The sequence below is a fragment of the Sus scrofa genome, chromosome 2 (genome assembly GCF_054392235.1).
Source record: "Sus scrofa isolate SSC_HxYL_T2T_F1_AM1 chromosome 2, Sscrofa_HxYL_maternal_Yorkshire_Landrace_v2.0, whole genome shotgun sequence".
Taxonomy (NCBI): Eukaryota; Metazoa; Chordata; class Mammalia; order Artiodactyla; family Suidae; genus Sus; species Sus scrofa.
Window position 1 is genome coordinate 101,316,237 of NC_139384.1, and position 27,452 is coordinate 101,343,688.

The following is a 27,452-nucleotide window of genomic DNA, read 5'->3' on the forward strand; positions in this document are numbered from 1 at the left end:
ATCCTGCTGTGTATCACTGGGAACTATGTCTAGTCACTTATGATGAAGCATGATAATGTGCAAAAATAGAATGTGTACATGTATGTGTAACTGGGTCACCATGCTATACAGTAGAAAAAAAATTGCATTGGGGCAATAAATATTAAAAAAATAATAATAATAAAAAGAGGTAATTGAGTGAAAATGAAGTTACTAGGTGGGCCCTAATAGTCTCAGCTACAGGGGTGGGTTGGGGAGAGAGGGAGAGAGAGATTGAGAGGGAGAGCACCAGCCTTTCACCAAAGATGAGTCTGCAAAGCAAAATTCCAAAGCATGGCAAGAAAACTAGCACCTGAACTAAAAGCCTCCACATGAAAGAGTAGAAAGAATGATTCAGTTAGGACCTTTTCCTGCCTCACGTGGGGTTTTTGCGTGATAGCTTCCACTCACAGTTTTAACCTTGCAGCCTGATGGCAAGGTGCGACCTTAGGGAGATTGCTTAAAGAGCGTCTTCATTAGCTGTCTGCTTTCTACTGTTCTTGCAGAAGACAGCATCTTATAACAAAAGATTTTATTTACAACTTATCGGTAGCATGCCCTTCAGGCATGAATGTAGAGTTGTCAGGAGGAATCTTCTGACATTGATTCTTTGGTTTTACATTCTGAACACTAACCAGATGTACCAAAGAATAGAAACAGACCTCACTAGTGAGTGGAAATGCTGTATTGGTGTCAGCTGCTTTGTCTGGGTCAACCGATGTATGGAAACAAATAGCTTCCCGTGGCTGCCTGAAAATTGTATAGCGAAGGGTGGTGGTAGAAGTTCTGTATATACTACTTGATTCAAAGTGGTTTTAAGGCTTCTGAGTTCTTTGGGTGTATGCAAAACTGATTTAAAGTGGGATGCAGTCTCCACCTCAGTAAAAAGCTGGTTGCTGAATGTCTATATCCCTCTGCCTATTTTAATGCTACCCATCTGTTAGCTGAGTCTCAGAAGGAAGACATTTGGCCAGTATCCTAAATCTTCAACCCATTGCCAGTCATTGCTTCATGTTTCTAGGTGGTACACACACCAAATACTTTCTAGATGCATTTTCTATATAGTGAGTTAGAGATTTGTCCCAAGATAACTCTGTGACCTGCTATGCAGGTATCCTAAGCAGGACCACATGTGGATTAAGAGGATTTTTTTTTTTTTTTTGGAATCTCTAGACTAAGCTCTCTCCTTGGTCCATCTCTGCTAGGTTCGCTTTCCATCTTAGCTCTCTGAACACCACTTTTCAACAAAAAGGAGACATTTCTAGAAAGTGAGTTCAACTAGAGCATTTCTCTTAAGGCTTTGATGAGAACTGGATTAGGTAGCCTACTCTATAATAATAAAGTTTCCAGTGGAAAATTGGCATCAAGATTTTTTTTCCCTTGGAAGACAGAAAAATGTCATCTAAACATTTACACACATGTATGTCTTTTAGATTAGAGATTCGAAAAGTCTGACCTTTTGCTTTAGGCAAAGCGACTCGAGTTAGCCTTTTTTACTCCAGCAAGTATAAGGAAAATACTTCTCCCCCCCCCCCCCCGATTTGGGGGGAAAAACTTGAATGCTTTGTCCATTAAATGTTTTGTTTAGGAATTGGCACAAGTTTTCCTCTGTAAAATTAGATATGTTTTCCCACTGTATTTAGAATTAGACTACCCTATACTTAAAATTATAATTTGTGTTTTAGGGGTAGTTTGTGTGTGTGTATGTGTGTGTGTGGAGACTCAGAGTTGCATCATATGTGGATGTTAGTCAGTCACTTGCTTGGAGGAAATCAAAAGTGGAAACCTGATTTTGGAAAAGGTTACGTACGTGCTTGATCTTCTAAGTCCTGTTGGAGGTAAGATCAAGAGCTTGACTAAGTGGTATGAGACATGCTGGCCTGAATGGCTAGTGTCCCACATATGATATTAATGCATTTTGATTAAGCTACACTTTGAAAAATGTGTTCTCCAATTTAGAGGTTCTTTTTGAGTTTCTGGCATAGTTTTTCGTGTCAGACCAAACACTTGGATGGAAATACAACCTCAAGGGAGTGGTTACTCCCAAAGAGAAACATCCTAGGAAAAGGATGTTTCTGGAATGAAAATTAGATAGCCTTGAATTGAGGGAAAAAGGGGTGCTGTTTCCTTTCTAGGGCCAGTGATTTGTTGGACCCCAACTCTGAGGCATCAACATTGATGTGTGTGTGGAAACAGGGTAGGAGCCAAACAGGAAGCTGGCTCCATAAGAGCCTCTGAGGTCAGTTTGGGCCTATTGATTCTTGGAGTAGCTAATTTTAGCAAGAATTATAAGTTATTCTCTGCTACATTTCTGTTATCTTCTAACCATCAGTAAAGACCTCAAATGTTGCAAACTAATCTCTGGGGACTAAGGAGTCCTGGTCCACGTTTAGGAGGAGGAGTTACACACAGGAGAGTACTGTCTTCTCTCCAAGGCTAGAAAGGGACTTTTGGCAGCTGGCGCCAGTGGAGGACAGCTGAGTCCAGCAAAGAGGGTGTGGTTAGAAAAGGCAGCAGTGTGGCAGGGAGACAAGGAGTCTCTGGTGCAGAAATCTGGGGACTTTTGTTAGGGCAGAAATTAGTGAGCATTCTTGGAAACTGTTAAGTAGGTTTAGGCTTAGATTCCAGGAACTGGGATCATGGGACTTTATGTCATAGTGACTTGGGAATAAGAAGTGCAACCTCATTTCCTAGTCATGGATTGATAACGCATTGTGAGATTACATCTCACTTTCAATTTGGACTCTTCTCCTGAACTTCTTAGGTCTTCTGAGACCCGAGGGCTCTCCCCTGTGGGAGGAGAACTAGCCCTTCTGCTTACTCCATCTATGCAGAAAGAAGGAGAGAGAATTCAAAAGGAAGGGAATTTACAACAGAGAAGAGGAGAATACTTTAAGAGCTTATTTTCCTTCCACTGAAGACTTCTTCCTCTAGCTCTGCTTAGCTGCCGTATACTGAGGACCCCAGTGAATCTCAGACCCGCTTCAGAGCTCTTTCTCCATGGGTGTCATCAGTTGCCTACTGTCAGACTTCATGGTTACCACCATACAAGTCTCTGCTGCAGCCACCCTCTGCCTCTCTAGCGCCTCACCCACTGCTGCCTCCATGGCCTTTCACATACTATGCAGGGCTATGCACCTGTCAGGTACTATGGGCATGGTGTCGAAGACCTAGGGATTTTTCAGACTTAACAAGAAAACTAAGTCCCCCAAATCTTATTGCCTAAAAAATACAGACAGCTTTGAAATAAAAATTAATTGGTCTTGAAATAAAAGTCCATGAGACCTCATAGTTATATATGAATTACTTTTCATGTGAAGTGTGGCTGCATTTTAAAACATTTGTGTTATGTGGTGTTGGATGTGGGTATCAAAGTTTGAGTTTCCGGGTCCCTTGATGGGTTTTAAAATAGAAGCTCGTTTTCATTGTCTCTTCTACACTAGCCCCTGCCTCAAATCTTTTTCAAATTATACTGTTACCCACCCAGATTTTTCCAGCTAGATTTAATAGCTAGGATATCATCCAGCAGAAAAATAATATAATAAAAGCCCAATGAAGAAAGAAATATATTTCCTTCCCAAAGCCAAAGTCCCTGGTGCTTAGACCACTATGCTCCAGGATGCTGACTTGGAGAACTCACCATCTGGCTTAAGGCAATGCAGGTGTTCTGCTGAAAGGGAAGTAACTCAGGCTGGAGAGAGAAGCAAGATGCTGTGTGGTTGATTTCTTCTCAGCCAGTCCCTGGTGAATAGGCTGCTCTGTTCATTTTGCACCTGCATCTTCTATCCATCCAGAGTTGGCCTCACCTGGGATTTGGAGCAACTGGTTGTGTTTTGTTTGGTCCTTGGAGGCTAGACCTTGCCTGATGCCAAGAAGGCAATTTTTTTTCCTAATGGAGAGATTGATGCTAAATATGCCATTGGAGGAGTTTCCCAATTAGAAATTATTAACTTTTATCATCATTTCTTTAGACTGATGGTCATTATTTTGCTGAATGTAATACACTAAACAGAGCCCAGGAATCTGCACTTTCTCATCATTGTGTCATTCTACCCAGCTCCTCAGTTTGAGAAGCAGAATCTCAAAGCCCCTTCTTCCTATCACTATAGCTTTCAAGTACTTTAAGGAGTCTGTAGGCTGGAGGAAGCAAGGTGTGAAATAAGAACCACTTGCCAGGCCTGGCAGGGTGGTAACTTTCAGCAGTAGAGCGTTAAGGCCAATAAACTTATTCTGAAGCACAAGAACCACTGGATATTGGAAAATACATCCGGCACTGTGTCAACACCATCACTCCAAGTCTAGTGTGCTGATGGAAAGATGGTATCATGGTCTCTCTGGATGGTCTGGCGCCAGCAATGGCCTGATTTTATTGCCCATCTCTCTTAGGGGATCACATGTTGATGGCTGTTGTCATAATGCCCAAAGCACACTGGTTTGGGACCTCAGGAGACTTGGATCATGGCCATTAATTAGTTGAAGGATTTTGGCCAAATCCCTTGATCTTTCTGTGTATAAATTTCTCATCTACAAAATGAGCACAAAAATAGTGCATATCTTACAGAGTTGTGTGAGAGTAAAACGAGGTAAAATGTGTGAAGAAGTACATATAACCATTTCCCAGGTGAGGCAGCTGAGGTCCCGTAGAAAAATAGCGAGCTAAGAGCTCAGAGACCAGGATTCTAGTTTGAGCTTTGCCATTTACTTACAGTAGCTTGGCTGGGGCTCTGGTGCCTCAAGAGTGTATAATAGTCCTTATACTTCAGAAGTGTTACATTGGTTAAATGAGATACTATTTGTGGTTATCAACCATGTAGTGCTGTACAAATGTTAACCAGAACAGTGACTAATTTGGTGCCTTGCTACTCTCAAGCTGATTAGCTAATTTTTCTGTAATTTAAAATTTTTGGTTATTATAGTCATGGTAAGTATCAGATTTCTTGGCCATTAGATTCTCAAGGCTCGACTCTAGGATTCCTCATCCACACCGGGCAGAGGAGCAAGCAGGAGCCTTGCTACTCAAAGCCCTTTCACTCCTCAGCTCTCTGTACCACTCACTGGTAGGCAGCCCATTCCAACGCTACCTCTTTCAAAAGCTTGTGCAGCTGGGACTTTGGAGGTGGATTCTGAGAACATGGGCTAGCTGACACTCAAAAGGGATGCAATACTTGGCATCAACTCCTTTAACTGAGGAGCTTCTGCCAGAGCAATCAGCCAGAGCCCCCTGGACCCTGCCTGCTGTCTGGCTGGAGACCAAATTCAGAGTATGTGGACAAACCTCAGAGGGCTGCAGACCTGTTGGCTTCCAGGCAGAGAGGAGCCATGCTTTTCGATTAACTTTGTGGAACATGTATCTTGGGAATTCTGTGTGTGCCCTGAGAGGCACTGCTGCACGAAGAGGCAGCCTCTTTCTGTTTCTTTGTTTCTTGCCCTTTCTACTCCGGCTTATCAGAGGCTTCACAATTGATATCAACAGTGTACAGGGCAGAAAGCTCAAGATTGCTGCTCGTGCCATTTTCCTTTTGACCTAGCTTTGCTGCTTTGGGATTTGAAACATGCTGAATTTCAGTTCCAGCTTGTTAGGGCCACAAATGGTTAACTGTGCTCTCTGATTTGAGAGCCTCCTCAGATCCTGCTCCATCTTTCCATCTGTTTAGCTCCACAGTATCCACACAGAGGGGAGATGCAGCCAGTTGGGAAAAAAAAAAAAATCATTGTTTGTCTACATGTTAAAATCTGATTAAAATTTGAGAAGCCTCTGCAGTTTTTGGAAAGATGTTCTCATTGCAGAGCCTCAAAACAAGTGATCATGTGAATTGATTCATGGGCTATACCCAAGTAAGAGAAAGAGACACATGAGTAGAGAAAGACATGTCGCAAAGACAGATGGGAATAGAATATATTTATGTGACTTAAGGCAGCAAAGGAATAAATGCAGGTTCACTTGTTCTCATATCTTACTGAAGGCTGGAATTAAAAATATCAGAATGATTGAGACGGAATTGGCTTCTGTGCTTACAGACTGTACTATAAATTGTGTAGCCAGAATGAGTACCATTTATAGGAAGCCAATCAATTGCATGTAGTTGGTTTTGTTTCTGGTATGATTTGCTCTCCGGTCAACCTAGTAAATATTTTGAGTAAATAAATGAAGAAACCAACTAACCAACCAAACAAAAAGTAATGGGTAGAAAGACCAAAACCAGGAGCTGAAAAATTGATGGATTTATTGCAAATCCACAAAGGGACTTGAGGCAGTTATGGCAGGATGGGTTTTCCTTCCTTCTCACATCATGAATGTTCTTTTCCAATAGACTTAGATGTGATTCTTTTTTTTGGGGGGGGCGGTTTAGGGCTGCACCCGTGGCATGTGGAGGTTCCCAGGCTAGGGGTCTAATTGGAGCTGCAGCCGCCAGCCTACGCCAGAGCAATAGCAATGCCAGATCCGAGCTGCATCTGCTACCTACACCACAGCTCACACCACACTGGATCCTTGACCCACTGAGCGAGGCCAGGGATTGAACCCGCAACCTCATGGTTCCTAGTCGGGTTCATTTCTGCTGGGCCATGAGGCGGGAACTCCAAGTTAGATTTCATTCTGTAGAAGAAATGTATTCTTTTTTTTTTTTTCACCAAGGGAAGAGTTGGACCTTGTTCTTCCCTTTGCTTTCCTGAACTAGAGCCTCTTCAGAGAGAATTGAAACTGGAGGCTACTCAGCAGGGGGAAGCTTGACGTATTGCCTCAGTGAGTAGACTGCATGTGCCATGGGGAGCTAGAATCACAGGCTCTGAGGTTTTGCAGGGGAAAATGGATTCCCTTCACTCCAAGAGTGCTGTTCTTGGAGTAGAGAGTGGGAGTGGTGGGGGGTTTAGATATTGAAGGGTGGATGGAGATGTTATGGCATGTCCCTGTCTCCTCAGTTGATTATGTTCCTTCATGGCAGGCTCTAAATCAGAATAGAGCCCACACAGCTGTGACTCAGAAAGTCCCTTTGTGCTGTACTGACAATAGATGGAAGCAGGGAAAGCTGACTGGAACCAAGAACAAGTCCTCAGTTCTTCCTGCAGAAGAGAGAAAAGCAGAAGAACCTTTTCTTCTTATTGGATGTCCCAAGTGTGGTGATAAAGGCAGGGCAGTTCCAGGTACTGCTGTTGCCAGAGGGGCAGCAGCCTAGTGTCCAGCACTTCCTTGGTTTCTGCAGAGCAGAGCAGTACCCAGCAAAGAGGCACTTCTACTCATCATATCTTCATATCTTCAGTTGGTTGCAGAGGCCAGTGCCAAGTTGTGGAACTGAGACCATGAGAAGAGGAGAAGGAGCTGACTTGGTATAAAACACTCAGCCCAGTTTTGTATAAAAGGAGAATGCTGTGAGGGAAGCCTCAGTGCCCAGCTTGTGAAGGAGGACAGAATTCCATTTGGATCTGAATAACTGGAAATGGGTATCTTAGGGAAGCTGAGACTCACCAATCTGTCATCATTATCATTGTCCTCGTCATCATAACTACTCTTTGCCTACATAGCTCTCTACGATTGTTCTGTGACAAATACTGCCCTAAGTGTTTTATATAAACTATTTCACATTTGATAAATGTAGAAGGTGAGGGATACAGAATTTAAGCACCCAGTTGTTGTATAGCTCATTTGTTGCTGTTAGAATTCGAATCCATGACCACCTGATGGCCAGGCCTAGGCTTTTAGCTGATGTTCTACCTCTGAAATCAAGTTGTATAGTCATAATTGAAGGAAGGAACCCAGAACCTTCCTTTGTCATGGATCTGGGCCTGTCTCAAATTGTTATTGTTATACTTTATCTGAAGAAGTACTGAAGCAGAGTCTCCCTGGGTGGGGCCCACATTCCATAAATGAGTTTGGTGCCTCATGGGACCATCTTGAGATGCTGCTGAGGGATGTAGGACCTACCTTTGTGTCTGGCTTACTGCCAGGGAGCAAGTGAGAGACTGGAGGGATGGGAGATCTTTGTATTCCCAGTTTCTAACTCCTGTCTCTGAGCTCTAAAAAAAAAGTTTGTTTTTCCTCAGTCAGTGGACCCTTGCCTTGCTGTGACTATTGGGCCAATATGGGTAGAGCTGCGTGGTTTCCATCTTAAAATTCGATTCTGTGGATGTCTGTTTTCAATCTTCCTGTCGCTGTACTAATCACTTTCCTGAATCTCAATACTGGAATGTTGCAGACCCTACGACTGGTTGTGTGCAGACATGGGATCTAGATGAGTCTCATTGCTTTAAATAGTCTGAAACAGTTGCCCTGTGTATGAATGAACATTTAGACTTGTTATATCTCCCTGGTGCACTGTTCCTTTTGTGATGTAATAACTATCTTTATCCTTAACAATTGCTTTTTGGCCATAAACTTCCTCTAGTTTGATATTAATATAGTTAGACTGTTTTATTTTTATTTATATTTTATATATCTTCTTCATTGTTTAATTTCAGTATTTCTTTGTTTCAATGTTTAAAATGTATTCATTCTAAAGAGCATACAGGATAATTTTGCTCTTTTGATGCAATTTAGCAATCATTTTTGATAGGCAGATTTAGCCCACATTATCAGTAGATTTTATTTCTATCCTTTTTTTGCTCTCTCTTTTCTCTGCCTCTTCTGAATTTTTTCTTCTTGCCATCTTTTATCTTGATGAGTTTTTCTTTATTACCTCTACTGGCGTGGAAATGTTATACATTCTAGTCCTGTTTTTTACATGGTTACCTTAAAAAAAAAATCTAACATGCATTCACACAATAAAATCAAAAGTGGCTCACTATTTCTTTACTTCTCATGAATGTTACATTAATTTGTAACAGTTTACCTCCAATCAAGATCCTTCTTACTGTTATGTTATTGTTGTGTAGTAGTTTAGGGTCACCTAGTATTTAATATTATTTATTACTGTATTAGGGTTCTCCAGAGAAACCAAACAGATAGGATGTGGGGGGTGTGTGGGTATGGGGGTGTATATCTATATATTCTGTAAAATAATAGAAAAAATGTATATTGATATCTGCTTCTGGTTCTTGGCACAGAGCTCCTAAAACTCGTAGAAATTCCAAAGTACTAAGAGCACCAGGAGCGTGTTTAATTCTAATATTTGGTCTTCAGCACTTGGTGTCTGGCACTGAACTCCTAAATCCCTTGGAGTTTTCTGGGTGACAGGAGTGTCTTTTGTTCTAATGAGGTGACTCTTGCTGGCTCCTGGATGGGGGCTGGTCACCAGAAAAATCAAACCATGAAGAGAAGCTTAGCATTTTCAGCCACATCCCTCCATTCTCCAGAGAGAGGGGAGGATCTGGAAACGGAGGTAACCACTGGTCGTGCGTATGTGATGAAGCCTTCATAAAAACCTTCAGGGCTGCTGAACATGTGGAGGAGCTGGGAGAGTGGCCCACTCAGAGAGGGCATGGAAGCTCTGCAACCCTTCCTGCAGACCTTTCCTGTGCCTTGGCAACATCTGGCTGTTCAACTGCATCCTTTATTATATGCTTTTATGATAAAGTGGTAAACACTAAGTAAACTGACAATATGAAGGCATTCTCCCAACCATTTCAGGAAGTTTACCCCTAGCGGAACAACTAAAAGTTACTTTAAACTGAAGTGCTTTGAACATTATTCCATGTGTTCAGGCTTTTAATTTCTTGAGTAGTCTTTCCTTCCTTCTTTCTCTTTCTTCTTCCCTCCCTCGATTCATTCATCTTGTAATCTGTTTTCTCTCTGCATGCTTTAATATCTCTATGTCTATGATGTTCTGCAGGTTCACTGCAGTAAACCTATATAAGGACACTTTATTATGTTTTGAAATAATTATGTTTACTCTATCCAAGGATCGTATTTTGATCAATTCTGAAAGAGTCTTAAAATTTTTCAGAGGTGATTTCAAATATTGTCTCTCCACTAATTCCATTTCTGAGGTGACTCTGCCATGTTGAACCTTTCTCATTCTTCCTTTCATGATTTTTGGTCCTCTTTTATATTTTCATTTGCGATTAAGTCTTCACACGTAATTTTCATTCACTAGTTATCTCTTTCAGTGTGATTAATTTGCAGTTTGAACCAACAATTGGATTTTTAACTTGAATGCCTTTATTTTTTCATTTTTTAGTTTTATTGAAGTATAGTCGATTTACAATACTGTGATAATTTCTGCTGTACAATAGGTGATTCAGTTATATACGTACACACATCCATTCTCTTACAGATTATTTAAATGCCTTTATTTTTAACTTCGAGAAGTTTTATTTTTTCTTCAAAACTACCCATTCATTTTAGAGACAGTTTTATATACTTGCTTTTAATTTTCTTTCATGTCATTATTCTTTAAACAAACTAGTTCTATAGTTTCTTTCTAAGAGTTCTATGCTCTAGAGTTCTTGGAGTTTAATACTGCTCTAGTATCTTTTTCTTTAGTTCATTTGAATTGTCTCTTAGATGTTTTGTAATTTTGGGTTGGAAGGAATTTTAAGCAGGGGAACTGACCTGTGTTGGAGATATTTACCTCAGGAGTAGTTCTGTCTATTTATGCCAGTTACTCTAGATATCATTATCCTTGGGTCTATTTCTAGTCATTTCTTAGGTGGTAGATTCTATACCAAGCAGGATGTATAAATTTGAACCCCAAGCCCAAATATGACAGACCTATGATTACGTATTTTCAGGGAAGATTATCTTACCCACCTATATCCTGGACCCAAAGGGACAAGCTTGCTTGTTATTTCCCTAGACTAATGGAATAATTGTTTCTAAGATACCCCTGAAATATAGGTTTAGATCTTTAAAGATACCAACTTTAGGTGAAGGTCATAACTCCATCTCTCATCTGTCCCCATGCATGTGTTAGAACTTAAGCCCTTTGGGCTCCTGAGGCTGGCAAACCATTCCAATGATTCCCACCCTGGTTTTACTTTGTCCTTCACTTTTTGTCCCTAGCCTTACATTTGTGTGAAGCCAGATATGCATTTAAAAAGTGTGTTGGTTTTGTGTTTGAAAGCAGGAAGAATCTGTGGATATTTAGTTACATAATATTGCTAGAAACAAAATTGTAAATTATTTTGTGAAGCTACTACCAGGAGGTTTGCCAGTAGAGCAAATTTGCCAATAGAGCAAAATTCTGTTCCTGCTCTAGAAGCTTAGCTGTCTTTTCCTGTATCCTTTCCACAAAAATGTATATCTGTGTGTCTATAGGTCTTTCTGTCTCCCTGTCTCTCTCTCTTTCTCTTGTTCTCATACTTTCCACTGAATCACTGTTTTCTTCAATAACTGGCTGACTTTCTTTCTTATCTTGTCAAGGCCATTTATTTATTTATTTTTTCATTCCGAGAAGGTAACATCAGGCTCCTAACCAGGAGATCACAATCTCTTAGTAGATCTTAAAGTTGATTTCTGCCTTAGCAGCCTTTCTCCTGATCTTTCTCTATTCTCTGGTTCCTAAAGGTGAATCACACACAGTCCCAAATGATCACCAGCCTCGAGTTCCTGTAGAACAGCAATTATACCAATTCAGAGCCATGTCAGTGAACAGCACTGAGTATAAATGATTAGCTTTTTGACATGAACATGATGTTCAATAGCAAGAGAAAAACCAAATGCCCAGGTACTTTAGAGATCAAGGTTTAGGACAGTTGTAACTTTTTTTTTTTTTTGTCTTTTTAGGGCCACACCCATGGCATACAGAGGTTCCCAGACTAGGGGTCTAATTGGAGCTGTTGCTGCCAGCCTACGCCAGAGCCAGATCCGAGCTGTATCTGCTACCTAAACCACAACTCACGGCAATGTCGGATCCTTTACCCACTGAGCAAGGCCAGGGATTGAACCTGCAACCTCATGGTTCCTAGTCAGATTCATTTCTGCTGTGCCACGATGGGAATGCCTAAAATATTTTTTTATGTGATACTCAAGGTTTATTTTTAGGTAAGAAGGTGCTCCTTTTTGGATCATGTCTTTCAGAAATTGAGCAAGTATAGAAGCCATTAGGGAAATTAGTGAATTCCTTAAGTTTTGGCTGTGTGTAGTTTTGTCGTAATTTTTACTTTTATTGTATTAAACCTCAGGAAACAACTTTGTATATGCTAGGCTCTTCTTGTGTCTGCCAAGAGAAAAGTTTCACAAGCAGAGTAGATGCATATCTACTAATTTATAGCCCAGAGGTTAAAAAGCTTGGGCACTGTTATGTCTAAAGCTCATGTTTTAAATTTGAGATAAGTTATCAGCTCCTATAAAATAGGAGTATATTCAACACAGTCAAGCTTTGATTCTTTTGTCTTCTTCCATTTCTCAATGAATTCCAGTTATTTTTTCCTGTACCAGGTGATGGTAAACTTTGTTTAAAATATTTCTGGAATTCTATGTTTGTAAACTTTGGTAGTTTTTTTCTATGTCCATTAGTTTTTAGCTTTTTCTCACTATTTAAGTTACTCATTGTTAGATGTCATCCAGTCCAGTATCTACTCATTCCTCCTCTTCCTTTTTTTTTTTTTTTTGAAAGTATGGGAACTCCAAAGTTTAGCTTTGTTATAACCCCTAAGTTATATAGCTTTGTCATATACCTGAAGACTAAGTTTCTTTCCTATTTTGTAGCTAGTTGTGGCCAACAGGATGTGGGCAAAGGTGATGCAAATACCTTCTGGTTCATGATCTTAAAGGGGATCCTAGATAGGCATCTTGCTCTCTGTTTCTTGAATGTAATCGACTAAAGGGTACAGAAAGATCTTGCAAGAGATCACAGGGAGAAAAAGGAAAGAAAATTCATGGGTTATCAGGGAGGGCAAAAACGGTTTGCCACAGTGTTTTTGTTTTGTATTTACATACTTTTTATATACTTGTAACATATTTTTATGTAGTATTTCCTTTTATGTAACTCTGTATGAGTCGTTTGTATAATTTCATTTTTCATAAATAGATGATTACAGTATAGTGTGATGAGGTCTATAATACAAGTATGAACCCAATCCTATAGGAGCAGAGAGGAGGGAGGCTAGACCAGGTTGGTACAGCTAAGGAAGACTTTCCAGGGAAGAATGAGCTTGGTCTCGAGGATTGAATAAACTTATCCAGGAAATTTATCCCAAGTAATCAGGGGAGGAAATAGCATTCTAGGAAGAAGGAACATTGTGAGCAAAGCCATGGTAGCATGAGAATATGGAGTATTCAGGGAATTGCCAGTGATTCCTTACCATGGGAATGTAGGGTAAGAGTTGAGGAATGGAAATAGGTGGTGTAGGGGAGGGGGCTTTGTATGCCATGCTAAGGTGTTTAAGTTTCATATGAAGCCAGTGAAGCTAGAAGGATTTTAAGCAAGGAAGTGAGATGACTGGGTTTACTTTTTTTTTTTTTTTTTTTTCTTTTTTTTAAGGGCCTCTCTTGAGGCATATGGAAGTTCCCAGGCTAGGGGTCGAATCTGAGGTATAGCTGCTGGCCTATGCCACAGCCACAGCAGTGCTGGATATGATTCACATCTGTGACCTACACCACAGCTTATGGCAATGCTGGAACCTTAACCCACTGAGTGAGGCCAGCAGTCGAACCCACATCCCCATTGATCCTAGTCAGGTTAATTAACCGCTGAGCTGGGAAGGGAACTCCCATTTGGGTTTACATTTTAAGATGATCACTCCAGCAGCAATATGGAGGCCATAGTGAAGGAGCCTCTGAACTAAACGTAGTTGTAGGATGCCTTTGTGGGAGAAAAGGCTTGGTCAATTAGATTCACAAAACAGAGAGTGAGATGGCTGTACTGGTACATCAGTCTGCAGTGTTTTCCCAGGGACAGGCAGGGGACTCGCTTTCTTTCTGCTAAATAATCGGAATCTATAAGCCTGTTCCACTTTTTTGAGAATATTTTCCAAAAGGCCCACCCTTTTTCATTCTGTCTCTTGGATTTCTTGATAAGCTAGAATAACATTTCTTCATGTGTTCATCATTTTAAGACATAAGGACTGACCTTGCATGCTTCTCTCTGAGGTGTTTGGGGAGTACGTAGAAAGGTCTTTACTGCCTATATTAATTGGCTGTTCAGTACAACTGATGCTAATTTATAAGTCCATAACTCAAAATGATAGTCAAACATTTAATTCCAAGGTTGTTTCCTTTTCCTCCATGGATGAGTCAACCAAATGTCTTATTTTGGTTTGGAAATAAACCAGGAGGTCACATTTCTGCACATACAGGGTGGTAATTTGTTCACTACATTTCCTTTAACAAGAAGGACTTTGAAGGGTATAAAGGTGGACACTTTTTGGAATATCATTTGGTGTTTCATGAATGGTGATATTGCTCTTATTCATTGAATGTCAGAATTCTAAGGGAGCAGAGAACTTTGTTAGGCAGATATAAACTGAGCCTATCATCGAATTGCTTTCTGTGGTTAATACGAAAAGCAATGAGTAAGGATGTAGAACGTCAGCAGAAGCAATGGAAATGTGTTTGATCTTGGTCACTGATCATGCAGGGTCTGTGCTATATATTCAGGAAAACTCTTCCTGTGATAGGTCCATAGAAGTACAAGGTGAGTCAACCACATTTCTGGTGCATGTTGTCTGGCATTAAGAAAACGACACTGAATTTTTCTGCCTGAAAAAAAAAATAGTCCTTAGATTCAGAATTTTGAGCATGGCTTTGGTTGTTTTCAGAACATCTGCACTCAGAAGGAGGGTAGGGTGAGGGATCACCATTCTGTTCTTCACATATCCAGTCATAGGCTGTTTTTGTACACGTGGACAAGCTAAGAATGCACCACCGCCCCTAAATGGTTTCGAGGTCAGCAGAAAAGGAAGGACCTTGCAATATTTAGGGAGGGCAAACTTATGACATTTAACAGGGGCCTGTAAGCCAGGCCTGAGGTCACAAGCTGGCAAACTTTAAAAGCCACTAGAAAGGAGAGAGTGATAATATACATTTGGAAAAGGTCATACTATTTTTCTAGTAAAACAAAAGGAGACTAGTTATTGTCCATCAAAAGAAGTGGGGAGTGCAACATGAAAGATGGCAGAGAGGTCCCAATATTGGTTTAAGGGAGTAAAATATTAGGGGTCTTCTTTTTTTAGTTGAAATTTTAACTGAATATGTACTAAGCAGTTCTTTTGATTGATTGTGGCAGCTGCTTTCCTCTCTCGAGGCTTCCAAGTCCTCAGCATTTCCTGGAAGAACTTGATGCCAGTCCCTGGGTGGGTGCTGCAACTCAAGATGCCCCATTTAGCCCTGGGGTGACTCTCTTTAACTGCTGGAAAGCAGAAGGCATCTCTTCCAGATTTCTGAGGGGCAGCTCTCAGCTGTGAATAATTGCTATCAGTAATTCTCCTGGTAAATAAAGTTGGGAAGCAGGGCAGTGGGAGAAAGAAAACAGTCTTTCTTCTCTGTGCCTATCTTGACTTGGATAGCATTAGCTGTGTCCCCACTCTGGACCTGTGGAAGTGGAAATTGTCTTTCTACAACCTCGATTCTTCTTTTGAGCTCATGGTTCCCTCTCGCCCCACCCCAAATAAGAACGTGCCAGTGGTTGGACTGGTATATGGTTATATGCTAGGAAGTGGGTGACTTCTGACAAGTTTAAAATTTGGAACAGGGTGAGGCTGGAGACAGTGTTTCCTCTGTCCAAGAAAAGCAGTCCACTGGCCCAGCCCTGTGCCTCAGGGGTCCCAGGCTTTGGAATGACTTTCTCCAGCTTTTTAAAATGTCCCATGGTGCCTGGGATATGTCAGTGCTCCATGGACGGAATCAGCCCAAAAAGATCACTCCATTGTCCAGCAGGGTCTTTCTTTTACAGAATTAAATGAAATTGCACCACCAGAATGGTGCTGACAGACAGATTATTGGTGACTCAAATTGTTTGTAGAGCCAGAGATTGGGAAAAAAAATTTGCCCAGGTCTCAAATGCTCTAGGGGTGGCCCTGACTGGAGATAGAAATTTGGAAATAGTTTGTCATTAAAAGTCATATAAGTAGATGAAATCATCTGGCAGTGAGTGTAGATAGAAGAGGAGCACACACCAAAAGTCCCTGGGGTTGTACATTGGCACGTCAGCATTCTTTCTCCCTCTGTGTGTGTTTGATAGAGACCCACTCCAGTGGTGATGGGAGGTTCTGCCTTGTCTAACATGGTTTCTTATACAGATGGCCTTCAGTACAAAAATGCAGGCAGGCTCAGAATGCCGCCTTATGTGACTGCCTAAGCAGCTGGTTTTGCAGTTGAATTATTTTTCCTCAACTAGCATGGGTAGACAAAGCCAATGTAAAAATCACTTCTAGAAGTAATTACTTAGAAAAGTCACACTGAGATGTTTCTATTGGGAAGAGGAAGGGAGGTTTTTCTAGGGGAAAAAAATAGACTGATGAATGTGTGTGTGTTGGGGAGGTAGGGTGTGGGTAGGGTGGGGCTGCTTTTTTCAGCTTTTCCATTTATTTCTACTTATTTTGGTCCATTCTTCTTGCGGGTTTCCTGGAGCCTGGATTTATTATCTGCATGGGCCAAAACAATTGAATAACTAACACTTTACTTTTGGCTTTGTAGATACAGACCTGGCATTTTTATCTGGATATATGTATTTTTTTAACATTAAGCAGTTCCCTACTCTTCCTTCAATTGTCTGGAAGCTTTAGTTTTGAATCAGAATTATCAACACTTGCCTGAATTCTTTCCTTGACTACTTATACTAGGTAAACACTTTCCCATCTTCCTGGTCCCTAACATACAGACTTGCACCAAGAAAGTCCTCAGTTCAGATTTACTAATGTTTCTTAAGGCTATGGTTTGGTGTAGATTAAACACAAAGTAGGGATTGGAGAATGATGATTTTCTTGAACTTATATCCATAAAAGCCCAAAGCACTAAAATAACCATCCTCCCCCATGAAGGCAGAACCCCTTGATTTAAATAGGTCAAAAATATCTTCTTTGTAGCCAGTGGTTTTGTACAAGATGGAGCTAATTAGAACGGTTTTGGCTTTAAACTGAGTGAATTTGGTGCTCTGGAATAATGCTTGAGGAGTTTCCATGTCAAATAAAGCATTTGCTTCTCATGAACTTACCCTTGGCTTCCCGTGTCTCTTATACCCTAAGCTTTCCAAGATGACATCTCAGTGCTTGGGACAGGGAGAGTTACTGTATATGAATGAATCCATGCAGAGTTTTCCAGGAAAGTAGAAACACTCCAGGACTTCCCTGACTGTCCACTTCCTGGATCATACACACAAGGACCTAATGGGCCACTCTGAAAGGCAGTAGAAGAGCATAATACAGGGCTCTTTTATGAGATAGGAGAAGAGAGGTTACTGCTGAAAGTATTCTGGGCGTAGTCACAGACAAAGGGCAGAGCTTGTTGCCTCCTCCACATCTGCCACGTCCAGAGGATCACATCCCTGGACAAAGCTGCTTGAAAACAAGAGGGCATGGAGGAAGTGGACATGGAAGAGGAAAAGGTCTTTGGGATGATGGCGCAGGGAGGGACTGGCTTGGCAGTCACTGTCAGATTCTCCATATATTTAGACTGTGGATTCGCTGCAGCTTCTGTATTCAAGTTCAGCTCATCACTCTGGGTGACTAGAGGCTGAGCTATTCACTGACCTCCTGTGAGCTGTGGGCTCTGGAAGACTGGTCTTGATATAAGTGGCTGACTAGATGGTAAAATGTTCATTATCTAGGCAGTGTACCAAGTGATCTCATATAATCAAAAGTATATTCCCTACTCATCTGTGCTATGGCTGCTTTGTTGGTGTGTGTGTGTGCGCGCATGCGCAGGGATATCTGAGTTATCAATCTGCATAGAGCTTATAGGAGCTCCAAGCAGAAGAGGGAGACCCAATATCTGAGGACACTGGTGGGAGGCAGTGTGTGTCTTTGGATGGGGCTGGGGAAGGAGAAGTTACAACAGAAAGATAGAGTTTTCCTAATTTACGGTTTGGTCTGGGCTGGCCCTGACCATTGGGGGTAAGGGCTTCCTGGATGAGAAAATAAAGTTCTGAGACAAGTAAGCCTGTATTGTTAAAGACATTTTTTTTCCCCCAAGTGGGTCTTTATTCATTTTCAGATTTTACTCTTGCTGTAATCATCCAACTAAATTTTTCTGAGTTGAGAAATAAGTAAAGATGAAGTCGGAAACATCCAAGAGTGAGCTTGGGCAACAGTAGTTTTGCAATTTATTAAAAAGGGGACTTCTGAGAATGTTGTTCTGTTGAAATAAAATCCAGCCCTATTCGCCTTTATGAAAAATAGAATCTGTTCTTGAACAGAGCTTTCCCTAGCCTACCTGTTTAGAAGATTATCTTCCCTTTCTTTGGCCCTTTTAGCTGGGGTAAGGTTATTAGTTTGCCTTTGATTCCTGATTAGTCCTCAGAATCCTAATGGACATTCCACATGGAAAATGTGTAATTTCTGAGTAGGGACTTGGGAATGTAGACACCTTTTTCAGCCAAGGCATCATGTAAAACCTGGCTCTGAGAAGCCTGAGACATAAAAACATAGAAAAGATCCCATTTCCTTTATGAGATCTATAGTTCTGGATAGGATACTTCTTCCCTGGGCAGGTTATATGTTGGAGGGCAACTTTATGGGTTATAGATTATGATTGGCCTGATCTGAATCCTGGCTCCATCATTTATGTCTGACATTGAGCAAGTACTAACCTTTCAGTCTCAGCTTTCTCATGATGTCTTGTGCATTGTGTCATTGCAAGGAGCAAATGAGATAATGAGAGTGAGGCTGTATAGTGGAGGGTTAGGAACATGAGCTCTGGGATGTAATTTCCCAGGTTCCAGTCCTGACCCTGTTATTTGCCTCAGTCAAATCACCTCATCCTCTCTTGCCTCCCTTTGTCATTTGACTAATGGTGACAATACCTACCCCATGGAATTGTGCCAGGGGTAAATGAGATAGTTGACGTAGAGTACTGAGAAACCTGATATGATAAGAGTTTGCTGTTGTTATTAACATGGCTTTCACATTGGAGTGTTTAATACAGAATAGCTAATAGATTCATTATTATTAACCAGATAGGTTTGGCACTCCTTTGTTCATTTGGGTTGCAAAGGCCATTCCCCAAAGAATTTGCTCAGAATTTCCACCAGCTCAGTCATGGATTTTCCCCTTCCTTTGCTCCAGATCACTGCATTTTGTGTTTGAATGACCTCATGTCTTCTGCAGGTGATTGGCGGTGGCCTTTGCCTTCCTTTCCAGAATTATGGAGCAACTGTCCCTCAGTGTCCCACCTCTATGCTTGTAGGCAATGAAATCCATTCACTTGTGAAGCCATAATATTAAGATATATTTCTTGTCATCCTTCCCTCCCTGTCTTTCTTTATTTGTCCTCCTTATCTTTATATCTTTACAATGCCTCTGCCTGATAAAGGGGCTTGAAAGGCAGCTTCACCAGTGCAGTTCACCCTTCATATCTGTGAGTTCTGTATCCGTGAATAGAGCCGATATTGAAAATATTTTTTAAAAATTCTAGGAAGTTCCCAAAAGCAAAACTTGAATTTGCCACACACAGGCAATTATTTACATAGCATTTACAACTATTTACATAGCATTTATATTGTGTTAAGTATGGTAAGTAATCTAGAGATGATTTAAAGTGTACAGGAGTAAGTGCATACGTTGTAATTAAATACTACACCATTTTCTATAAGAAACTGGAGCATCAGCAGTTTTTGGTATCCTGGGCCTGGAACCCATCCCCTGTGGATGGTACCAGTGGGTGACTATTTCCCAAGCTCTATTTTGCAAGTAAAAGATCAAGATTGCTTCCAACAGCTTGGCTGACAAATGAACTCTTCCACTCATTGATCGTGACTGATTTGTACTTCTTAAGTGCTAAGTGTATATTCTGGTATTTTAATTGTTGTCATTTCTTCAAATGCTTCATTCCCTTCAGTCTATTAAGAACTATGTAGGAGCTTAGTGATAGGCAACAGAACCTTTCTTCCTGGAATCAACAGCACCCATAAATGAAAAGGGCCATTTTAATAAGGCAAGGGACTAGCCCACACCTTCCTCTCTCCCAGACACACTGTGGAAATCCTAGGCTTCCAGAAAGAAAACCTAGGATGTTGGGGAGTTCATGTAGAAAGTCTGGGTAGGTACACTTCACTGATTGTGAGGGAGGGGTCCTATCATTTCCTCAGCTGGCTTTGGGAAACAATGGGGTGGAAAATTGAGAAAGGAAAATACTGTTCACGTGCAGAAAATGAAAACACTTTACCTTTGTGAAGCATGGGAGGTTACTCACTGGGGCCTTAGGAAAATCAATTAATTCTTTTGATTTACTTTATAGACTTTAAAGTCCCATTGAAATGTAAGAAATTAACATTTCTCAAAGTGCTCTGCCATATTTCACATGTTCTTCTTTCTCTCATTTATTTACTTAAATATCTTTTGAGAGTTTGCCGTGTACCAAGACCTGTGCAAGGCACTGAGAGACGTTGATGTGGCCTTTTTTTTTTTTTAATTTATTTTTTTGTCTTTTTGCCATTTCTTGGGCCGCTCCTGTGGCATATGGAGATTCCCGGGCTAGGGGTCTAATCAGAGCTGTAGCTGCCGGCCTACGCCACAGCCACAGCAACCCGGGATCCGAGCCGCGTCTGCAACCTACACCACAGCTCACGGCAATGCCGGATCGTTAACCCACTGAGCAAGGGCAGGGACTGAACCCGCAACCTCATGGTTCCTAGTCGGATTCGTTAACCACTGCGCCACGACGGGAACTCCTGATGTGGCCTTCTAAGAGCTCATGCCCTAGTGTGTGTGTGTGAGTATGAGTGTCCAGGGGGCGGGGGGGGGGGGCAGAGGGTGGTGTCAGGGAGAAATACCCAAGAATGGCACATGAGAGCTGTGTAAAGTGCAGGGGACACCTTTTAAATAACAAGGGATAGATTAGCTGGCCAGTGGAGACCATATCATAATTCATAATATTTTGCATTTGTAGGGATTTTTACAATTTATAAAGTCTTAGGATGCTGATACTCCAACCCCTCCACATCATCTTATGAGATGAATATCTGATTAGATCTATTTGACCAATAAGAAAACTGAGGCTTAGAGTCCTAAAGTGACTGAACAAGAGTCTACAGTGAGTAATCCAGGTCTTGACTTCCAAGTCCTTTCTCTTTTCTTATAAAAGTTGATGAAAATAAAGAATCAGTCTAGATAAGCTGCATATGGATGGGTCTATACAAATTCTGGAATAACTGAATAAAAGGGAGAGATAATTTTAGGATAAAAAGTTTTACTATCTGCTCACCTGTAAAAGTGGAAGATGTTGAATTTACAAATAAATAAATTCCTCAAAGGATAAATTCCTGAGGAAATCCCATAAGTGACATTGCTTCACATCAAAACACTTCAAGGACAACATTAATTCTCTTTAAATCTTTTGTGTGACACCCATAACTTGAGGTCAGATTCAGATTCACCACAGTTTCTTACAGCAAAAGTTGGCACACCCAACCCTTACACAGGTGAGAAGGATCATTCACAGCTGACATGCTTTATGCCAAATTAGAAACAGACCAAAGAACTCTTTTTAATACTAGAACTTTGAAACTAAGCTTCTTCACACCTTTTGGGAGAATCAGCAAGAAGGAAAGGCATAATAGTAATTTAATTTGTTCATTGTCCCATCAACATTCATGGAACACTTTCTGGAGGGCGAGGCATGGAGTGTCTCATGAAAGTGCTAAAGGTGCTTAGTGATGAAATTTTCTGGGCACTGGACCAGAGCATCTTTCCAGATTATAAATAGCAGAGCCTGTGGTAGGTACTACTTTAGCATTTCTCTGCCTGGCTGTGTCTTTGTGGAAGAACCTTAAAAAATGGGTTTGGGGGATGGACACAGAAAGTTTTCATTTGGTTTCATTTTACTGAAACCAACTTAATTCTGATGTGACCTTTCCAGTGCTGAAATGCTGCTCCCCTGCCTGGCCTCCGAGTGGCACATCATCCATCTGTATTGTATTAGAAGGAAAGACCAACATTTTTTGGCTTCACATTCATGGTGGCTTAATTTTCAACAGAAAGAGAAGATTTAAACAAAAGATGTATTGTAAGGAGAGCCCTTTTCTCTTTCATTGTTAGATACTATAAAAATATAAGCTTTTCCTCAAGTTGGTATCATTGTACTACCGCCCTTAATAAAAAGAAAACAGGGTAGAAAATCTAAATAGCCCTATATCTATTAAAGAAATTGAATTTGTAATGAAAAACCTTCCCATAAAGAAAAGGAAACAGGACATGACTTGATGAATTAACATTTTGCTTTCAGAAACTGGTTTGTGTATTTTGGCAGTTAAATTCTGCTCAACTTTGGAACAAAATGAAGATCCATGTAGTGGTGACTAAATGGAGGAGTGGACCCTTAACTGAATGAGAGACACAGACTGTGGCACCTTCACAGATGTACTGTTCCACACTTTGCTTTTATGTGGCTAAAATAGTCAGCTGAAGGCTTCTTTGTCTTTTTTTTTTTTTTTGGTTCTAAATTGAGTGCTGACTTTAGTGTGTGAAAATGAAGTTCAAGTGTCCTTAGGAAAAAAAAATTGTGTAATACAAAGAAAAATAATGAAAAAATCGACATCTTGAACTGTGACTGAGCCTGTGAATTCTGATCCTCAATGCACAGGAAGTTCAAGAAGAGCTGGGTTCACTGCCTGGGTGGATTGCCTTACATCGGAAGAGCCTGTTTCTACATGCTTCACCCCAGCTTCAGGCTTTATCTTTATCTTGAAGATATCCAAATTTATAGTTTGTTTTTCAGTCTTTCTCTAAAGATTCCTCTTTCTATTGCATATCTTTTCTCTAGCTGTCACAACAGACCCTAAAAGCAAGGTGTCTAAAATTGAAAATTTTACTTCCTCCTGCAAACTTCTCTCTTCTTGGTAATAACATATTCATCCTTCCAATAAGTCCCTTTAGGTATTGGTCTGACCATCTCCTTAGCCAACTTTCAGCAGAATGTTAAGAGAGAAGGATGTACTTGAATCTGCAAATCCTTGATATGTGTTAGGAATATATTCCTAAGACTTCTAGAACCTATAGATCTTCAATAGTAACTATAAATGTTTTTGTCCAATAACATGCAGCAAAATTTAAGTTTATGCTACTAAAGACAAATAAAATTAAAAGCTGCACTGAGGGGAAAAGATTGAGTAATCAGCTGGTCTCACTCACTGGCTAAACGACTCCTCCCAGCATAATGTGCCCGAGTTGAGTTACCAACTTAGCAAAATGGTACATTACAGGGAACCCTTACTGATTTAACTTTCTGGGCTTGGCTAAGTGCTATGGCCCTCAAGGTCCATGAAGTTTATTAATTTTACTGGGCTAACAAGACAAAAGCATTTCATAAAACAACTCCAGCCAATGTTCCAGCCAACACAAGAATTGTTCAAAAAAGAGGGGATTAAATTTTCAGTGAAAGTGGAAAAGGCAGTTAACGTGTGGTGCAAGGATATGGTCAGGAAGCATATGACTCTTAGTGAAAATGGAATGTGGAAAAAGCTAGGAGCATATATAAACGTTCCTGTGAAGGGCCTAATGGAGTTGCGTCTTTTCACTTATATCATGGTGCTTTTAAGGGAGAAATTACATATAAGAGGTGCTTTGGAAAAATGGGATTCTTGAGTGTCTAAAAATATATTCTCTGTGAGTGGTTAAGGCTCACAGGACTACATGTCATGAATCTTTAAGTTTACTTACAAATATTAAGATCTATGATCTGTCAAAAGAAATGCCATATATCCATATTTACATACGTATACATGTATATGTATATATTCACACACTCATGGATGTACATTTATATGTATGTAGAAGCATGTGAATTTCCTTGATTTTTTTTTGTATGCTTTTATGTTATTGATAAAAATTCTTAGTCAGTCCTGTAATATAGCATTTCTGATACGTATCAGCCCCAACATGAAACAACTAAATTAATCCCTGGCCCCTCATCTAGGCTCCCAACAATTGTAGCTGTTTATTTTCCTAGTTAGAAATTGAATTTTGCCCACCAGTACATTTCATAAAGATCAGAGGATGGTAATTGCTTTTCCACTGAGTTGGGTTGGGTTTGAACCAATGACCTGTGTGGTAAAGCTCTTTTTTCACTCTCTTGATCCATCCATCTGCCTGGTTAAAATTGCAAAGTTGAAACAATATCTTAAAAATATTTCTGTGGGTTGTCTTGATCATCCAATTGTGCGTCCAAAGATAAAATGAATTTATAGAGCTACTTTGCTAAAAGTGTCTTTTTACCCCTGATGTTTTAGAACATTTTTCTAAAAGCAAGTTTTAGGGTTGGAGTCAGGAAGTTGGCAAGTATGGCTTTCCAAATGTTATGTGGAGTGCCTTTTACTTGGTAGGAGGGGTAGATTATTTTAGACTAGATATTTTATCCAAGTTCTGTTTGTTCTCCATAAACAATTAAAAGTTTATAATTTAGGGAACTAAGATTCCCAAATGAAGCATAGAGTAGCTCTAAACAATGAAATTTACTAGAAATTCAGGCCACTGTGAAATCTCAATGTCCTTCTAAAAATGGAAATAAGAGAAAACTAGTGTGATGGTGGTCTTTAAGTGTTTCCCTTTGGTCTGAACATTTCCCATGGGAATAAAACAAAAACAAACATAAGAAGGCTTATTTTTTTATGGCTTGTCAATATGGATATCAGAAGCTTGATTGATTTTTGTGGGGATCAATGAGGTCATGTGTAAAAGACTGATGGATTCCTAGACCCTGTTGCTTTAAACATTATGTAAACCCGGGCATATCTTTCCCCAGAAGCTGTAGGCTGGTTACGATTCAAGGTCTCTGCAATTAACTCATGACCTAACAGTCTTTCTGGTGGAATATTGCGTTCTTCCTTTTTTTCAGTGAGAAAGCTCTTTGGAATGACTAACTTGGGTAGGTCCACTGAATAACAGCGTTGTCCCAATTAGATATGTGCTTTACTTGCTGCCACCGGTGCTTGCTCACAGCATCAATTCTGGCAGTGTTTCTTTTATGGCAGCTTTCCATCCAATTAGAGTCATCCTTGAGCCTTCCTCTTCCATTTCCCTTACTCTTCAGGGCGCACCCCACTCCAGTGGCCTTGCTATAGAATGGACCAGAAGTTCTGCGGACTCTATCGCCAGTCCAAATTCTAGATGGTTAACCTACCTGTCTTTACTTCCACCATCCTCACCCTTGTTTAGCCCACCATTTTATTTTTCTCCCCTTGGTCTCTGTAATGGTTTCCTAACTGGATTCTCTGCTTCCATCTGTGTCTTTTTTTTTTTTTTTTTTTTCTTTAGGGCCACACCGGCAGCATATGGAGGTTCCCAGGCTAGGGGTCGAAAAGGAGCTACAGCTGCTGGCCCACACCACAGCCACCACAATGCCAGATCTGAGCTACGTCTGCCACCTACACCACAGTTCATAGCAATGCTGGATCCTTAATCCACTGAGTGAGCCCATAGATCGAACCTCCGTCCTCATGGATACTAGTCTGGTTTGTTACTGCTGAGCCATGGCGGCAACTCCTCTGCTTCCATTCTTATTTCCTGTAATCTCTTATTTACGTGGTACTAGTCATTTTTTAAAAAAAGCTGTACATCAAATTATGGCTCTCTTCTGCTTCCCACTGCACTTAGCTTAAAATTCAAATTCTTTAACCCTGCATGATTTATATCTTACTTCAACATGTGCATCCTTCTTCCTGGACCATTATGCTCCAGCTACTCTGATCTTTTAAAAAATTTTTTTCCTTTCCTCCCTCCCTCCTCCCTCCCTCTCTCTCTCTCTTTCTTTCTCCCTTTCTTCCTTTCTCCCTCCCCCTCTCTCTTTTCTCTTCTTTCCTTTTCTCTCCTTTCCATTTCTTTTTCTTCTCTTTTCTTTCTTTCTCTTTCTTTCTTTCTTCCTTTCTTCCTTCCTTCCTTCCTTCCTTCCTTTCCTTCCTTCCTTCCTTCCTTCCTTCCTTCCTTCCTTCCTTCTCCTAAAAATAGTAGATTTAAATCCAGACCTGTTTACTTCACTTTGTCTCTGCCAGGGAATATCCCTGTGCCTCCACTCCTCCTCCTCAGATACTGCCTTGCTAGCCCCTTCTTACCACTGAGAGCTTATGTCAAATGATACATCCTTAAAAGTCTTCCTCTGATCACCCAGTCTAAAGTAACTAACAAGTAACTCTCAGATAAATTATTCTCTTTTAATCCTTTTCTTAGCAATTAACCCTATTGATATTTTTGTCCTGTTTCTCTTCCTAATCTATCATGAACCTAATTATTTTTTTCTTCCTCCACTGGAATAGACTGTGAGCTCCATGAAAGTATGAATCTGTATTTAAGCATCAGTGCCTGGAACTATGAGTGCGGCACATAGTGGGTGCTCAATAAATGTTTGTTGAATAAACAATTAAATTTGTAGCATCTAGGTTAGTCCTTAGTCATCAAGACTTAGAAAAGATGGGTTCACTCACTTTTCTGCCAGGAAAAAAAAACTCTCTTGCTGCTTTCTTTTTTTTAAATCTCCGTTATCATGCTTTATTTTCTATTCTCACTCTATACTCTGATCCAACCCCTGTCACTCTAGAGTATGTATGTCACCAGTCTCTTACTTGGACTATATGACTTAGGCTTGCAATCCTTCAATCGATTCTGCCTGCATCATATATATTCCCCATGTAAGAAAGCTTTAACATTCTCTAGTTCCTTAACAGGAATTTATTAAAATAGTATTTCAAATGTTAAAAACAACATTAAAAACAATAAGGAATAGAAATCACACTTAACCAGCTTCCTAACAGGATTGTCTTTCCTTTTTCCATACTCATGTTCATGTCTATCCACACATGGCCATAATAAGTGTGTGTACAATTCTTTGTCCTACCTTTTTACTTAATATTTCATGAAGTTTCATGTTATTCTATCATTTTTCTATTTTGTTTATAATAGTCACATAATGGTTCATTGATTATGTTCCATAATTAAATGTCCAGTAACAGAAGAATGGTTGGACTACTTCCAGTTTTTCTCTAATGTAGTGGTTATGCATGTTGTTGTACAGATGACTTTTTTCTTTTCAGTTATTTCTTTCAGAGAAATTCTGAGTCATAGAATTAATGGGCCAAAGGTTATAATAAATTTACGTATATATGTATGTGTACGTTTATGTGTATCATGTATGTGTATGTGTGTGTTTGTGAGTGTATTACTAAATCCCCCTTCGAAAGGCTCATACAAAATTTCAATTCTCTAGGCCATGTATAAATACTATTAATTGCCTGCACTAGGTTTCTTCTTTTGTAAAATTTTGGTTAATTGAATTGTTGTTTTCATTTACTGTTTCATTTCTTAATTGCAAGTTGTAAGATTAAATGTGTTTCCATATGTTTGATTCATATTTGTATTTCCCTTGTGTGGGTTCACTGTTCACACCTTTTGCCCATTTATTAATAGAGGCCTTGGTGTTTTAT

At 40.2% G+C, this 27,452-nt stretch overlaps 1 long non-coding RNA gene across 2 annotated transcripts in view; it reads left to right on the forward strand.

Moving 5' to 3' along the window:
* The window catches only part of LOC110259417 (uncharacterized), a 248,415-nt gene that overhangs the window by 13,898 nt on the left and 207,065 nt on the right, over window positions 1-27,452 (forward strand). The window contains exon 3 of one of the 2 annotated variants that reach the window (XR_014838216.1): window positions 6,960-8,794. The exons of the other annotated variant lie outside the window; for it this stretch is intronic. This is a non-coding gene — a long non-coding RNA (uncharacterized LOC110259417). Of the gene's footprint in view, window positions 1-6,959; window positions 8,795-27,452 lie in introns of those variants that run through there. 2 annotated transcript variants of the gene reach the window in all.